Source organism: Oratosquilla oratoria, chromosome 14 (assembly GCF_046742065.1).
Source record: "Oratosquilla oratoria isolate Oo_2021 chromosome 14, ASM4674206v1, whole genome shotgun sequence".
In the NCBI taxonomy this organism is placed as follows: Eukaryota; Metazoa; Arthropoda; class Malacostraca; order Stomatopoda; family Squillidae; genus Oratosquilla; species Oratosquilla oratoria.
Window position 1 is genome coordinate 5,405,396 of NC_134790.1, and position 12,500 is coordinate 5,417,895.

At 33.2% G+C, this 12,500-nt stretch overlaps 1 protein-coding gene across 1 annotated transcript in view; it reads right to left on the reverse strand.

Annotated features, from left to right (window-relative positions):
• The window catches only part of LOC143032521 (lachesin-like), a 598,575-nt gene that overhangs the window by 272,158 nt on the left and 313,917 nt on the right, over positions 1-12,500 (reverse strand). The gene's annotated exons all lie outside the window — the stretch shown is intronic.

Below are 12,500 nucleotides of genomic sequence, written 5' to 3' on the forward strand. Positions count from 1 at the left end.
ATATCTTGTTTTTCTCCATTAATTTTAAATAGATTACAAAAAACAGTAACCAAATTGAAAAATAACCCAAAAGAAACATCAAGAGTGTTACAAATATCGCAAAGAGATCAAGTAAAAATCAACAGAGAATGGAATTAATATTATTTCAAGAGATAAATTAAAATGACTTAATTTAAACTCTAATAAATATAAACAAAGCTAGGAACGCCAGAAACGGGAATTACCTTTAAAATTTGTATAAATCAAACAGAATATAACAGAATGATGTTACGTATGAGATCGTGCAGCCAATATCTAATGTGAAAAAGTGCGTTCAAGGAATCAAACAATCTTCCTTATAATTTTTCTACTTGTAATATTTTCTTTATTTCAAAATACAAATCAATAACATCTGAAAGACGATATTGTATATTTTACTAATTCGTTTGAATGTTTGGTCATCATGAAAACTCGCCAAAGTTGGAGAGAAAGAGAAAGTGTGAATGTTAAGTCACGGTGTTTGCCTCAACAAAACGACTTACGTTTTATTTCTCTATTCAAAGTACGAATATAAGTTTACTTATATACTTAGTCTCTGCCTCTCTTTGTACTTAACAAACTGGTAACGAATGAATAGTTTGGCAATATTTCAATAAGTCTGTTTAATTGTTTGCTTGATTTATGCTGATATACTAATACAGACACATACGCAAATGCACACGGGCGCGCGCGCATACACACACACACACACACACACACACACACACACACACACACACACACACACACACACACACACACACACACACACACACACACACACACACACACACACACACACACACACACACACACACACACACACACACACACACACACACACACACACACACACACACACACACACACACACACACACACACACACACATACACACACACACACACACACACACACACTGGAAGCATGTATTCAAAGTGCCAGAACAACAATTTGTCAAGCGAAATGACGAAGTAGGGTCCTTTCGTATATTTGCATATTAAGTACTTAGAAAAACCTTGAAGGGAGGATTTATATCTAGAGACAAAGTACATAATGAATATGTCATCAGATAAATTATTTTACATATTTCATTACTCTTATTGCTAATGACATTACTAATGTTTCATAACACTATTGTTGGTTTAAATTATGAATGTCACTGTCATTATGAATTTTAGCTTTGTAGACACTGTTATAATTTTCATCCTATTTTTCCTTTTTCCCTCCTCCTTCCTTGATCATCCTAATCACCAGCAACACTATCGTCAACTTCATATACATACTTATTATCATCACTAGAATCTAATAGAACTATTCATCCAATAGCATTCTGGCAATGTATATACATGTATGTCTGAGTATACTGTATGTGGGAATGGGCAGTGCGCACTCTTTACGGCACCTATTGTATGGTGAAGCTCGACAAAGAAAACGGAAAATGGGCATAGCTTAGGTTTATGTCGATTTCATAATGACCGAAAACTTGTAGTAAGCTGTTTATTAAAAGGGTCAACGCCCTCAGTCCTTTGCACGGACGACGTGTTTCGTATAATTTTCCGTCAGCTTAGCGGAGTAATACAACAGATTAGAATTTCAAGAAGACAAAGAGGAGGGTCATGTGACTGAGGCGAAAATAACAACTTTACCAATAACGAAAGAGCAGAAAAAGGACAGAGGTATTACTACAATATTACACTACAAATTGTGTGACTAGCACTAGTATATCATGAATTAGTTAAGTAGGGAGTATAACTAGTGTCGCCTAATATTTCCTTGTTGTAATATTTATCATTATCATTTGCTACTCACCATTGTATTCACACACCCACACCCACATACTCTCAACCGTACGTCCATATACATATACATATACATATATGTATATATATATATATATATATATATATATATATATATATATATATATATATATATATATATATATATATATATATATGTATATATATATGTATACATACATATTTATATACATATATATATATATATATATATATATATACACACATATATATATATATATATATGTATATACATATATATGTATACATATATATATATATATGTATATACATATATATATACATATATATACATGTATATATACATGTATATATACATATATATTATATATATATATTTATACTTATATATACGAGAGAGAGAAATGGGTGGGGAAGGGCAAGCTAAGATGTGTTCGGAATAGACTTTATTGCCCTAACATTTCGATCAACTTGGTCTTCTTCAGAGGACATGTCCTCTGAAGAAGACCAAGTTGGTCGAAACGTTAGGGTAATAAACTCTATTCCCAACACATCTTCATTTGCGCTTCCCCAACCATTTCTTTCTCATTTGTCTGAAATAATTTATATATATATATATATATATATATATATATATATATATATATATATATGTATATATATATATATATATATACATATATATATACATATATATGTATATATATATATATATATATAATATATATATATATATATATTGTACATATACATATATATACATATATATATATATATATATATATATATATATATATATATATATTCTAATAATTTCTTTACTTTCCTTTGGTTAAGCTGTCTAATATTCGACATACCAGGTGTTACAATGTTACACCGTATTCCTATATGATATATACATAATTCATGTTCTGAAATTACATATTGTTCTGATTTTGCATCACTTACAAATTTGTATGTGTTAATGCTCAGTCATATGTGTATTACCCTTGTAAATAGTATTTGGGGAGATATGAACTGAAATCCGCTCTAAATGCTACACAATCTCTGCTCTGTTAGCTTCGTTGAGAAGTGTTTGGATTTTGGATTTCCTGTTTCATAAACAAATTAATTCATTTTCGATATCCAACGGGAAATGGGTAACAATATTCATATACGCAGTGTGTCTGTGTAAATCCACACAAGGATTCCATGAGCGACGTGAGAAACAAATAAGATGAACAAGGAGAAGATTGGTGGCTAAAGACGCACTGATCGTTACAGATTTTCCTTAGAATTTCTTGTATTGTAGTTATAAGTAGTCAGATTGACAAAGGATTACAAAGGATTACAAAGGCGGAGCATGCCGACAGGAGACCTTTTGGTCCATATCTAGGTCGGATGCGAAAAAAATCATAATGATAATAAAATAATAAATAAAAACTATAATAATGTAAATAACAAATAAAATACACAAATAAATGCATAGGTATAGTTAAATAATAAACAAACAGGTAAATAGTAAATAATAATAAATTGACATATAACTAATAATAAATGAAAATCAAACAGACAAATGATAACAAAACAAAAACAAATAATATAAAATAAATTATAATCATTACAGCATCTTGCTTAGGTGTTTATCTAAATGATTCTTAAAGCTTCGAACTGAACTACATTGCACTACCTGTGCAGGAAGTTTATTCCATTCATTAACTACACGGTTGGCAAAGTTGTTTCTACCTACTTCCAAATTGAATCTATTTCCGGACAGTTTGAGACCATTGTTTCTTGTCTGATTCTCATTCAATGTGAAAATTTTGTCACTTTTGATGTTGTCAATTGTTGACCATTGATAGTAACATAGACGGTCAGAGACGCTGATGATCCTGCATTTTATACTCCTATTAACAGATTTTCCTTTGAATTTCTTGCATTGTAGTTATATATAGCCAACTTTACCATTGCTCGTTACTTGAAGGAGGTCGGAGATAGTAACATAGACGGTCAGAGGCGCTGATGATCCTGCATTTTATACTCCTATTAACAGATTTTCCTTGGAATTTCTTGCATTGTAGTTATATATAGCCAACTTTACCATTGCTCGTTACTTGAAGGAGGTCGGAGATAGTAACATAGACGTTCAGAAGAGCTGATGATCCTACATCCTACTATACTCCTATCAACAAATTTTCCTTAGAATTTCTTGTATTGCAGTTATGAATAGCCAACTTGACCATCACTCGTTACTTGAAGGAGGCCAAAAACAGTGAGAGCAGTTGTCAGAGACGCTGATGATCCTGCATTCTATACTCCTACTAAAAAAAAATTCTTTGTAATTTCTTGTATTACAGTTTTAAATAGCCAACTTGACTACATATTTTTCCCCTATCACACTCTCATATTGATGATTGTTCTAAAGAAATGCTCATGTCATTTTGCAAACGTCCCACTTGATCTAGCAAAACACCTAAACTCTGATTGTTTACATCCGATTAGAACAGAAGCCTAGAGTCATTTGATATCAATAATATCTTTTTCATTATCTCTAGTGTTGTTTAATATCAATGATATTTTGTTTCGTTTTCTTTCTACTCTCTACATAACCTTTCACAAAATTATCACCTTTTATCGATGCCACCCAATTTTTTTCATTTAACATAGTTAATATACTTGGTTTATCCTTCATCTGTAAACTTAAAATGAAAAACTATATCTTAATTCACACATTTGTCCTTGTATGGAGTAATCTGTCTGTTTATATCTATAATGACTCAGTTTACTCAATACTCTTGAGTAAGGTATATTTTTTTTTTTTTTTTTTTTTTTTTTTAATCTTATCAGAACTTCTCTTCTTTGTGACGAGCTTCTGTCCGCCGCAATTTTAACCGCTTCACTATCACAATATTATCTCTTTTCTATCACTGTTTTCGTGGTCACTGTCCTTAATTACTCAGTAGCCGTTTATCTACCTTCTTTAGGAGACCCCTCGACAGTATATTATCTGAAATGTCCACATCCGTTTTCTTTGCAATCATCTTTTGCAAGAGTTAACCCTTTGCACTCTTCCAAAAATGGAAATTCGAAGACATTTCCTCAACATCGGTAATTATCTTTGGGTTGAAATATTCTTTTCTCTTTTCTTTACAGATTACGAGCTCCATTTATGTATTTCGTGAGAGATTTCAGTTAATATCAGTCCTAAGAAAATAACCTATTAATTAGAAATGCCACAACTATACCATTTTTCCAATAACTTTCAAGAAATGCGGAGTAAAAAGGACGTTACATAAACAAATGCTTTAAGTTTCACTTTTGTTTTGTTAGAACGAGTACTCAAGGGAAATAGTAATTATCGATGTACATTGAAGCTCCAATAAAAATCCTCATTATCAGAAAAATTTAACAAAACTGACGCAAAATGCACCACAATGGTATACGTGATCTAAGAATAGACATATAGTAGACATATAGTAGACATAAAGTAGACATATAGTAGACATATAGTAGACATATAGTAGACATATAGTAGAAAGAAGGTTTTTTGAACCGACCTTCCGTATGTACACTTGCGGATCTATGAGTCTGAAAAAGCTGAGCACGAAATTATGTGTTTATAATCATCAACATGTACACATACATCTTTCAGCTAATTAACCTCTCTGTATCAAACCGCTTTTATGTCTAAATTCTGGTGACCATCAGACTATTCTTTTTAATCTGTGTCGTTCCCTTTCGGTAAGAGGGCTAAAACCATTCTAATTAACTCCTTTCCTCTTAAAGGACGATTATCCTACTTATCTGGTTGGTTCTAAAGTGTTTTAGTTATCTAAGTAGTAACCTTTTGGAAAGAGAGGGTTAATGATGTCTACTTGTACTTATTTGACTCTTAAATTTACCCTGGAGTAATAATATAGAAAAAATATATAATCATATTATAACTCCCACAAAACACCAACAACCAGTCCCACTATAGTAATTTTGTATTTAGCTCCGATAATTAACGTTTCTATCTCCTGGAATTATGTAGTACTGAGAAGCTGGAGTTATTGACGTGTTGAAATAAAAATTTAAGGAGGGGAGTGGAAAGAAAAGAGAATAGAATAAAAGAGAAATTATTCATTGAGGGGAGATAGTTTTCCAATCATGAACGAGTGTTGCGTAACGCTACTCCAAAGGGATATCTTAAAAATTCGTAAAGTACTGATTGCACAGAACCTAGGCAGATGATTCTTTATACATTCTTGTCCACAGCTTAAGAAATCGTAGTTAGGATATGTCAGTTCATACAATTAGATATATGAGTTTAAGGAATCTGTAAAGTACACCAAACATTGGGTGTTTTGTGTGAAGATAAGGAGAGAGGTACAAAGGACAAGTGATAACAAAGACACAGCTCAGACATACATAGATTTGCGTCAAGACCAAACATCGATTTTCTACAGCAGCACAAAAAATTAAAGTAAACTAAATATATTTTTAGTAATAAATTCATCTTGGAGAACTTTCATTACTTCCATATGAAACTACAAATGCGTCACTGAGAAAGCAGCGAGAAATGCTTGATTCGTTCTAACTGGTTAACAACAGATGATGTTATTTGGGTAATGGTCATTATCTAGAAAGGAGGCAGCTTGATCAATCTACAACTCTCTCTAGAACATAAGTGCTCACAAAGGAACACAATGGAAGAACAAACAACAGCAGACCTACTGGCCCTAACGAGGTTGTTTGTATTAACTAAGCTAAACTACAGTTAAGAAAACAGGGCAACTAGGCGATAGAAGATGAACTAGCAGTACTGCTACCACTATCCTATCCAATTGCAATTAAATATCGGGTTGTCATATCTTTTATTGCAAAGGATGATATTCTAATTGCGGATTAGGTCCCAAGTATTTATTTAAGCGATTTATAAATGTTGTTATTGTGTTACTTTCAACGACAGTGGAAGGTAACGAATTCCATACATTAACAACCCGGTTAAAGAAGAAGTGCTTACTTTCGTTCGTAGAGAATCTTTTGCCAATTACCCACGGGGTTAACCAATTTTCCTTTGGTGCATACTGGAACATATCGAAAGAGATAACTGCAAAGCGCTTTCGTGCAAAGACTCCAATAAACTAATGACGTTTGGTTAATCACTTCATCTAGAAAGGCCGTTTTTATTGTAGGTCTATAAAAAGCGCTTCAGGTTCATTATAATCTTTTTGAAAGCTGAGTTTGTCTAGTGTGGAGGTCCGACAGAGCTGATTAACTTCTAAGTCTGACCGAGAGAAATTGAAATCAAAACCGAAATCAAAACCGAAATCAAAATTGCAATAGAAACGTAAATGAATACGGCAACTAAAACGAGAATGAGCACGAGAACAAGAACTAGTAAATATATGTATATCTATCTATCTATCTATTTATCTATCTATCTATCTATCTATCTATCTATCTATCTATCTATCTATCTATCTATCTATCTATCTATCTGTATCTATCTATCTATCTATCTATCTATCTATCTATCTGTCTGTCTATCTATTTATCTATCTATCTTTTTATCTATCTTTCTATCTATCTGTCTATCTATCTATGTATCCATCTATCTATCTGCCTAACTATCTATCTATCTATCTATCTATCTATCTATCTATCTATCTATCTATCTATCTATCTATCTATCTATCTATCTATCTGACTAACTATCTATCTATCTATTTATCTATCTATCTATCTATCTATCTATCTATCTATATCTATGTATGTATATATATATATATATATACATATATATATATATACATATATATATATATAACTATATATATATATATATATATATATATATATATATATATATATATATATATACAGTATATACAGAAAACGATTAATAAAAAGAAACCAAGTTTCTCAAGCACTTCATTGTTTAATCCCTTAATTTTCATCTATTAGGAGCAAACAAATGCAGTACATGTAATCTTACCACCCATGATACGTTGTAGGGAGAGCGGATTAGATTCAGTGACCCCCAAATGCGCTCCGTCTACGCTCTCTAATTCTTTTCAAAAGACGACAGGGAAAGGGAGAACTGTGAAGGTAATTTAGATCCGGGAAGGGGGTAATATTTGCTAAGAGGGAGAAGTTATGCACAGGGAATATTAAATATAAGTACCTTCAAGGATTGTAAGAGTTTGAGTGGAAGTTTTGAGAAAATGGAGAATGTAGTTTCACAATGAACGTTACTGTTACTCCAGGTAAAAACTGTCGTCATGATAATGAGATTGACAATTATATAAGAAAGCTGAGATAATCTCGTGTTGATATGGGTGGCTATGAACAGTTGTGGCATTTGAAGAGGAGTCTAGTGAGATATTGTAAGAGGAAAAATAAAAGAAAAGTGATGAAAAGTCACTAGAATGATAAAATGAAAAGATGCCATGAAATTGTTTGTGAGTGTGAAGAAACGTCTCTTGATATACAAATATATATATAAATATATATATATATAAATATATATATATATACATATATATACATATATATATTATGTATATATATATATATATATATATATATATATATATATATATATATATATATATATTGGTGTATGAGGATTACAGATCTATCAGGATTATTAAGATACAATCGTTTTATTAATCCTTTAACTAAGTTTCACGATCCATGCCTTTATTCTAGTTGTCGTTAGGGTACTTTTTCAGCTTGAAGGAAACTTTTCCACAAAGAGAAAATTAAATCCATCTCTCGACACGAATATCCAAACCAGTGATGAATCTTTATATTTTGCATGTACAATAATGTCAATTGCAATAAATATAGAAATGAGAAAAATAGATGAATGAGGTGCTAAAGAGAAGGCGGCGAACAAAAAGAAAGTAATCTTATCGATGTGTTTTGTTATACAGGGTCCGGCAGAAATACTTCCCACATTTTAAACTTCCGTCCATGTGTTGCTAATGATCTGGCAAGTGACAATGATATAGTTTTTAAAACCAAATAAACAAAAACAATGCAATAATCTTATTTACTTTATTTGTTTGTTTTTATTTATTTATTGTATTTATGTATTTATTCAACCTCTAGGATGGAGGTATTTCTGCCGCATCCTGTATAAGAGATGAAAATTTATTAGAGGTATGATGACAGAGTATGAGGTCAGGGCGTAGTATCAGGGCATAATGGTCGATTAAAGTTAAAACATAACATACTTATAGACCAGCAGTTCCTAAAAGATGTGTTAATATATCAATGTAGACAAAAATATATCTAAAAAAATTAATTTGCTGGACCAATTTATATAAATTTGAGAAACGATGAAAGTATATCTGATGAATGAACGTAGATTATATCAGAGTATGAGATCATGAGATAGATTTTAGAAACTAATTAGATAACACCTACGATACTCCTGTATAGAGAAAAGGGAAAATATGGCTTAGCTATATAGAGAAACAAGGAAAAATATTCATAGGTCTTTCACATGAAATAGTTTAGATAATCCTTACAAATCATGTTATTTATGTGTGAATATAATGTGACACCATGCAAGAAAAATGTCGAATTAATTATATTCTCACATTAAAACAGATCTGTGGAAGATATTCTGAGAAAAAAAGAGGAATTTAAAAGGTATTTAGGAAAGAGGCTAATGTATGTACATGTGTATATACGGAAGAAGTAGAAGATGAGCCTGAAGATGTGAGTATACTGAAGGAAAAGTACATGTGTATATATACAGGGAGTAGAAGATGAGCGTGAAAGTGTGAGTATACTGAAGGAGAAGGGTAGTGATAAATGAAGACACAAAATGTCTGCCCGAGCAGACTGTGCTTTGGACACCTTCAAGATGACGCTGTTTGGTTGCTGAAAAGAAAAAGAAAAATGTTACGAGGAAAGAAGGTAGTAGCAAATGAAGATACAGCGTCGAAACATGAGTGGAAATGATAAAAGAGGAGCATCAGTCTTACTCAGTTACTAGAGTAGTGGTCACATTTGGAGATTTCTCCCTGGAAAACTCAGACGAGGAAACGTGTGATATGGACGTAAGAAATACATAAAAGTAAATAAAGTGACGATAAAATAATAGATAAAGGGCAAACAAAATGGTAATGATATTTATTCAATTAACTTTACGATACTGCAAGTATGTGTAGGGATTCTAGTTACAGAAGAAAAGGGAAAATAATTCTAGCAAATTCATTGAAGAGTATAACTGTTAATGTCTCCTTTTATTCGTGTTATTTTCTAACCTAGCGGATCATCATGTCATTTATTGCAATAGTAAAGTGTTATCACAGCTCACTTCCTTTCAATTAAAGTCCTCCACTATGATTACCTTATCACTTTGATAACACTTTTCTTTACAAAAAAATATATGTCTAGCAATATATCTAGATATTCAGTTTCTTTCCATGTCCCTCTTGAAAGGGACGCTAGATACAATTATTATTATTTCTTTTTCTTTTCATCTCGCCATCTGGGTCTGATTTTTAGATTTATTGTCTCAGACTTACCCTCACTCAATATCACTTCGTCCACAGTTTATGTCATGTCTCATACCCATCATCTCCCCACCTCCCATTTTATCTTGATTATCAAGACTCGAGGCTCTCTCTCTCTCTCTCTCTCTCTCTCTCTCTCTCTCTCTCTCTCTCTCTCTCTCTCTCTCTCTCTCTCTCTCTCTCTCTCTCTCTCTCTCTCTCTCTCTCTCTCTCTCTCTCTCTCTCTCTCTCTCTCTCTCTCTCTCTCTCTCTTTCTGTGTGTGTATGTGTGTGTGTGTGTGTGTGTGTGTGTGTGTGTGTGTGTGTGTGTGTAGCTGTATGTGTGTGTGTAGCTGTATGTGTGTGTGTGTGTGTGTAGCTGTACGTGTGTGTGTGCAGCTGTATGTGTGTGTGTGTAGCTGTATGTGAGTGTGTAGCTGTATGTGTGTGTGTGTGTGTAGCTGTATGTGTGTGTGTGTGTGTGTGTGTGTGTGTGTGTGTGTGTGTGTGTGTGTGTGTGTGTGTGTGTGTGTGTGTGTGTGTGTGTGTGTGTGTGTGTGTGTGTGTGTGTGTGTGTGTGTGTGTGTGTGTGTGTGTGTGTGTGTAGGTGTAAGAGTGTGTGTGTGTGTGTAGGTGTAAGAGTGTGTGTGTGTGTGTAGGTGTAAGAGTGTGTGTGTGTGTGTAGGTGTAAGAGTGTGTGTGTGTGTGTGTGTGTGTGTGTGTGTGTGTGTGTGTGTGTGTGTGTGTGTGTGTGTGTGTGTGTGTGTGTGTGTGTGTGTGTGTGTGTGTGTGTGTGTGTGTGTGTGTGTGTGTGTGTGTGTGTGTGTGTGTGTGTGTGTGTGTGTGTGTGTGTGTGTGTGTGTGTATGTGTTTATGTAACCTTGTGTGTTATTTCTGTAAGTATGTGTGCATGTATGTGTGTGAGTGTGGGAGTGAATATTGAATGATGGGTAGCTAACAATGCAAACGTTGCTACGCAACACAAAGTGGCACTAAGTCTTCTTCGCAAGAGCTTATGCTTCATTTAGAATCTAATATGAGACCTATGACTAGCAGTTATTGCATTTAACAGTCATTATACCCTACTTATATGTAGGATGATGAAAACGAGTGTACAGATAATTAGCAAAACCCTAATTATTCATTAAAGTAAGCCCGCAAATTATATGACATTGTTATATGATAACTACAGGATATCGTTACCCAGTTTACTTCAAAAGTATTCTCTAGATTGAACTTAATCAACCAGTCAGTCAGAAGAGATGCTTAAGGATGATTATCTAAGTGAAGGAACCGTTGCCTTAACTCAGTGGTTCCTAAATTGGGGGTAAATTACCCCCCCGGGTGGAGGGGTAACAAATTTTTAGGGGTTAATGGAGGTGTGACAAAAAAAAAAAAAAAAAAAAAAAGGCGGTACCCGGCATTAGGATTAACCCATTCAACTCCGATGACAAGATGTCTTGTCATTTGGTCAAATAAAACAAAAAATCATAAAACACCAAAGTGTTTGATCAAACACCAGAAAAATATGACGTCAGTCCTCGCTTCGCTGCGAGCGAAGCGAGGTTGACGTCATATTTTTCTGGTGTTTGATCAAACATTTTGGTGTTTTATGATTTTTTGTTTTATTTGACCAAATGACAAGACATCTTGTCATCGGAGTTTAGTGGGTTAATGCTAACTTAGTACGTATAGTTGTAAAGCCGAAATAAAAAATTGGGAACTACTGCCTTAACTCGTATAAAAAGCGTCATTTCCTAGACTGAAATAGAACATTCTGTTTTAGCGAGAATAAGCTCAGAAGGTTGTTTCATGAAAGTAAATGTATTAATGAAGCATTGCACTTACTGTCTTTTGTTTACCTCTATGGTAACAAGAGACATCGTTGAAATATAAAATTATCTATTCTGCATCGACGTGTTTGATTTTAGGCGAAATACATAGTCAGTCACTAATACGTAGTAGAATAATCGTAAGATTATCATCTAGGAGGTAAAGGATAGTTAACAGCAATTCTCTCATGGAAGAATTCAGTCAAGTTGCGTAATGTAATTAATGTGAATAGTATCTCAACGTCTTCGGCATCTATATGTGGTTAATTTCAAGTGCCTTTACGAAATGAAGAATGTGTTTTGTGTGTGTGTGTGTGTGTGTGTGTGTGTGTGTGTGTGTGTGTGTGTGTGTGTGTGTGTGTGTGTGTGTGTGTGTGTAGGTGTGTGTG